The following is a 6273-nucleotide window of genomic DNA, read 5'->3' as shown; positions in this document are numbered from 1 at the left end:
TTAGAAACTCTTTTGAAATAATCCAAAAAAGGAGTTCTAAAGAGAAAACAAGTTTTTAGTCCATGGCAGCAATACTACAAAAGACACTTAGCTCAGTTCTCCCAGGGAAGTTATTGGAAAGAAAGTATTCATTTGATTATGTGAATTTGAACATAATCTAAGTGTTTTAGTGTATAACCTGTAGGGTTGTGTGTGTGTGTGTGTGTGTGTGTAAATCTTCCCATTATTGTAGAACACTCTTCTTGAAGATCAAAACAACTTCTAAGCTATTGCCAGAAGATGGTATTTATTGCATGAAGAAAAGTTATAATTATATGATAACTTAAAAACTCAGCTAATTATTAAAAATAGTTTCTTAAAAAAAATCTGAGGTCAAAGGCATCTTTTAGGTTTGACATTCTGGTATGTAGTCTGCACAAAACAAAGCCTTAATATCTCAGTGTTTATAGAGACTTTAAACTAGTCCTCAAACTTCTCCCATGTTTTGAATAATTTCACAAAATGTCTTACCAAGGTTGTCCAGTTTCTGCTTAAATAACTCCAGAGAAAGGGCAAAGCATGGTTGCCTATACTCAGCAATGTGGTGTTTATTTCATTTTCAGTGTCTTTGCAAACAGAGCCAATTCTCAATATTTCTGGATTCTGTACTTTAAATTTTGCTTACTCTTAAAAATGTATTTGTAACCTCAAAATCAATACTCCTGGCATTTTCACATCATTTATAGACATGCACAAAGTGTCAAAACTTTTAATTGCAGGATGGGCACATTCGCAGCTGAGGAACAAGGTAACACTCTTCCTTGTTTCAAATATCACACTGTAAAAAACTGTCCTCTGGGGAGATCTACTTAGTGCCATGTATCTGGCATTTCTGTGCTTTTCGTTGATTTTGCTTAACACAGCCCTCGAGTACTATCTGTTCCTGAGCACAGGAAGGCTGTGCTGAACCTCACAGGAAAAAATACATGTGTTGTTAGGTGAGCTTTGTTTAGCATGAGTTATAGTGCTGTTGCTCTTGAGCTCAGTGTTAATGAACCAATGATACATATTAAATAAGATTATCTTTAAACAGAAACACACATAAAACAAAGCTATGTATTGATCAGTTGACAAAAAAAAAAAAAGGGCAGCAATATGATAGAGAAATATGGTAGGAACAAAAATTAAGCCGTGCTTGAAATTCATGGTCCCTAACATTTTTCTAGCATTAGGATTCAATGGCAGTCCTTCAGCAAGAACTTTGGCAACTGTCAGTATTCCAAATGGGTGAGCAGGACTTGACAGGAAATGAAAAGTTTGTCATATGTTAAGGTGTTGATGGTAGAGAAGTTGGAAAGTTTCATCAAGGGAAGAATTAAAGCTCTTGGATTAGCCTTTGCTTAGATTAATACTCTATTTTCCTCTTTGCCAAGAGCCTGTGGAACAATCAGAACAGAAGCCAAGATACAGTGTACATATTTACAATGCATTAATTTTCACATCCTCCCCAACATTTCCCAGCTTCCTTGTAGTTAAACAGGGCCATGTAACTAGTTCTAGCCAATGATGTTTGAGCAGAAGTGCTATAACTCTTTTGGTAGAAGCCTAGCAGCTTGTGTCTTCCACACCACTTCCCCTGCATTCTCGTTCCCTGCCACAGCAAGCCCTAGAAATTTATTGTGGTGATGGTGCCACGAGAGGGCAGAAGCTTTGTCATCCTGGGTCACTGAACAAGAAGCAGACCTCTCCCACCCAGCCTAATGAATAATCATCCTGAGAAAGGAATTTTTTGTTTGGTTAAACTATTTGATTTGGGGATTACTTTATTTCATATTGTTACATTTTCAATGTCCCTTTTTATTCACTGTATCCGGAATGCATGCACAAGGTGTTCTGGGTCAGAGACAGATTTCTCAGTAAATTTCTCACAGTAAATAATAAATGTATTGGGCCCCATTCACCCTAGTCTTAGTGGAACAATGGAAGCCATGTCAGTTGTCCTATGTGAGTGGACAAATGCTTATAGGAGAGTTGAAGAAAAATGATTTTTCTCTGCTTATATAAAGGAAGAAGGCAGCTGTCCCCCTTCCCTTTTGTAAATAAAATCTCTCCAGGAGCCAGATAGCTGAGCCAGATCTCAGCTTTTAAACCCCGTCTACCTAGAGAGGTCTTCAACTTCTGGATCTTTATCCCTTTTTGACATGTAAATCCCTACTGAGATAGCCCTCCAGTCTTCCAAGTACCTTGGGACTTAACCTAGGGACATAGTCCAGGCTGTAACCTGTTGGTCTTTTTGAAAGATAAGAGCTCTATCCTTTCAAATCAAAGAAATTAATTGTAGGCAAGTGACAACAGAACTAATTTTCATGGTATGAGAATATGCTTTTTACATTATAAGAGGAATGAAAACAAACGTTCTCTAAGTTTATAGCATATAAATTTCTGTGGCCTAAGAGGGTAGAGCAGGAGCATTGAGAAATCCAGGGAAATTTTACTTCCCCACATTTATGATGGTCTGGCTTCACCTGAATAATAAAAGTGTTAAGGGTCAGACTAATCTGGCTAAAGAAAAGTGTCCTTAAAAGAAAATAGAAAACATGAGACTGAAAATATAGCCTGCATATATATTTTTGAGGGCTAAGCATGTCAGGCCAAGGGTTTGGTACTGTATTCATCCAAAAGCATTACAATGATTTTGGAGGACTTGTTATCCAAAGGTGTCTACATATCAATTCAAATATTTCCAACAAATGTCTGATATGTTCAAATGTGAGGGAGGCTCAAAGCAGTAGTAAGTCTCTAGTGAAGAAAAGGAACTTCCTTGGATAAATTCTGAAAAAGCCACTGTCTCTAGAAGAGGCTGGGGACTCTGACTCCTTGAAGTCTGACACAATCTTAGTATGATGACTTAAAGTAACTTAACTACATGGACCTGGCCTAGAATGTGCCTTCAGGGGACAAACATCTCCCCAGGCTTGGCTTCTGCTGTCACCTTCACTATACTTTTCTCTAGTGATGAGCTCCAGCAGTTGTCATTCAAACTGACTCTAAATTGGACTTGGTATCTAAAGGACCAAGAGAAAGTTCAATTTTTTTTTTCGTTTAAAGGCTAAAGTAAAGCTCTCAAACTGAGGTTGTGTTATTACATCACTAAGTGAAATTAAACAGAGATCTAAATATCAGCTGTAAAATCTTTCTAAATGTAAATTCTAATCCAGGTTTCAAGGGAGATATGAGGTCCTCTTGAGGAATCAGGGTTTGATGAATGTAAATCTTTGGTGCCAAAGATTCCTCTTTTTGTAAACAGAAAGGCTAGCAGAACACAACATAAAGCTACATGAGCATATCCTTAACTTGAGTCTTTCCTTCTTGAATTTGGCTCATCAACACAGAGCCACAGGGGTCTGTCTTTAAAGCCCTAATATTCTGCTTTGAGAGTAGACTTGCCAATGAAAATAATAAAAATAACGTTTTTCTCCCATAAAATCCATATCCTCAAAAAACTGAGGTAAATAAATAGTGACTGTATTTCTTATATCAATTGTGCATATCATTACAGCATTTCACATGATGTTTGTTTTTTCCTCAGCTGTAATTTAGTCTGACCTTTGGGAACTGAAGCATGCATAGTTATAATTTTCCAGCTCTTCATAGTGTATAATTAAAGTATTTGTATGTATTGTGAATTTAATTGACATATAAACAATATGCTTATGGATGATAAGCACATACTAATTTCCATATCAAAAATTGAAAGTAAATAAGAAGCTATTTTCCTTGTAAGTCTTTTGACAGAGCCTCTTTCAATGGCTTAACTTATTTTTTTTCTCATAATTATGTTATCAGGATAGGTTTAGCTCAAAATAAGAGTATTTATCTTAGCCTTGATAAGATTCAAATGCTAAGTGATACATTGAATACTGAATAGAAGTCAAACTTTAATTTAGAAGACAAAAACAGAAATAAGTGACAGTCATTGGGTATAGAAGCATAAAAAGAGAAGTTATTTACAAAAGAAATTGGAGGTGAGGGAATGAGTGATTCTACAGCATCCCTCCACCTCCTTGCCTACCCTATGTAGTGACTAAGAGCTGCTGTGGCAGGAGTGAGACATGAATTTAAATGTCCATATGTCATTTAATAGGTACATGTCCTTGGACACACTTGGGTACTCTCTGAGCCACAGTTTCTTAATACGTAAAAAGCACCTTCTTTCTTTCTCTCACCCCTTAAGAGGTAATTTGCTAGTAAATCCTTGTCAAGAAATCCTGTTGGCTCTACCTTCAAAATATATTTCCCCAAGTGCCCATCATTACCCTTCATCTGAACAATGCAATATGCTTCTCCTTTGCCTCCTGCTTCCAATCTTGCCCCCTTCTGTCTGTTCTCAATGCTGCAGCCACAGTGAACCTTTGAAAATTAAAGTCAGATGGTGTCACTCCTCTCCTCTAAACCTTCTCATTCAGAGTAAAGGCCACATGGTCCTTATAAAGGCTTAGGAGGCTCTACCTGCCCTAGTCCACAGTGACGTCTCTCTAACTAGGCTCTCTCGCTGCTATGCTCTGGTCCCTCTGACATCTTTGCTATTCCTTGAACCCAAAAGTCAAACTCCTGCCTTAGGAATATTCTTATTCCAGATATCTCAAGTTTTTGCTTAAATATTAACTTCTCAATGAGGTCTACATTGACCACTCCATTTAAAATTACAACTTACCTCTCCCTACGGTACCCACAATCCATTTGCCCCAGTTCTATTTTTTTCCATGGCCCTCCAGCTTCTAAGATACTATGTAATTTGCTTATTAGGCTTCATATTTATTATCTCTCTTTACCCCTTTAATATGTAAACTTAACAGAGGCAGGGATTTTACTCTGTTTTGTTCACTGATGTATATCAAGCTCCTGGAGCGGTACATTGAATCTAGTAGGTCCTCAATAAATATTTGTTAAATGAATGAATGAATGAATAAGTACCTATGCTATAATGTTATTTTGAAGATTAAGTTCAGCTGTTTAATACTGCTACTATATTCTTGCCTAGATATTTCTAAACTTTCCTATTTATAAAATGTCATCAGTTCTCCCCACATTCTCAATGATAAAAGAAATAAACATAAAATCACTATGCACATAAAAGATTACAATGAATTATATTTTTAGCTTCATAAATATGCTTGCTTTCTTTGAGAAATAAAACCCTGGGCCACCGACATTCATAGCCTTATTAGATGCATTTTAGTAAATCCTTTGCTCAGTCTACTGCTAAGAGAACATCCTGAAGAGATTAAGGCTCTGTGGAAACACTAAGTACACGCACACACACACACACACGTACACACACACATAATCAGAAACAATGGCCAGTTTTAAGATCAAGTGAGTGAACGAGGATCAGCAATAGCATAAAGAGGTGAAAAAATATACTGAGATCTAAATAATGTTTGCATCTCAATTAACATTAACAGCTTAGTTTACCACATGATATGTAGTAGAAAAAAAAAAAGAAAGAAATATTAATTCCTCCTTGCCCTGTGGTAAAGCATACAACAGATAATGTGTGAAGATCCCAAAATTCAGTACTTATTTCTCAATAAACATCAGTTGATTTTGAATATTAAAACCAGGTATACTGTACTTTATAATTTGATAGCAAAATTATTCTGTGTTTTTAAAGTTTATTTTCTCTAACCAGCAAAGCACACTTTTATAATAACTTAATCTCTCCAGTAAATTTTCCTCCTGAAAGGGTATGTGCAGAATATTACGTCTGCACCAATAAATTGTCCTTCTCATTTTATAACTCAGTCTTCTGTGATTTTGGTTACCCCACACAAGTAAAATGACAAAATTGAATGATTAAACGTAATGTCTAGTTTCTGGACCCATGCAGTCATCATATTGCTATAGATCCCTCATGAAACACAGCCTGAAATGACCCACTACTCTGTCTCTACCACATCCTAGGTGTAATTACAATCTTTCATTAAGTTTCAGACCATAGTCTCCCTTCTCTAGGAGATTCTCAATGTACTCATAAGACCAAAGACCCATCAATTTTCTTATTCACTCTTTTGAAATAATTGTGAGATATATATGTGTATTTGCACACATACACGCAGAGATTAAAAGGTTAAAAAGACTGAAGTATCTGCCTAAATTATCCTTGAGAGCAACTGAAAGATATATATTTCTATGACCATTATGACATTAAATAAAAACAAATGTGGCAGGGCTTCCCTAGTGGCTCAGTGGTTAAGAATCCTCCTGCCAATGCAGGGGACACGGGTTCGAGCC

Source organism: Balaenoptera musculus, chromosome 3 (assembly GCF_009873245.2).
Source record: "Balaenoptera musculus isolate JJ_BM4_2016_0621 chromosome 3, mBalMus1.pri.v3, whole genome shotgun sequence".
NCBI classification, from domain to species: domain Eukaryota; kingdom Metazoa; phylum Chordata; class Mammalia; order Artiodactyla; family Balaenopteridae; genus Balaenoptera; species Balaenoptera musculus.
This window is presented reverse-complemented; position numbering follows the sequence as displayed.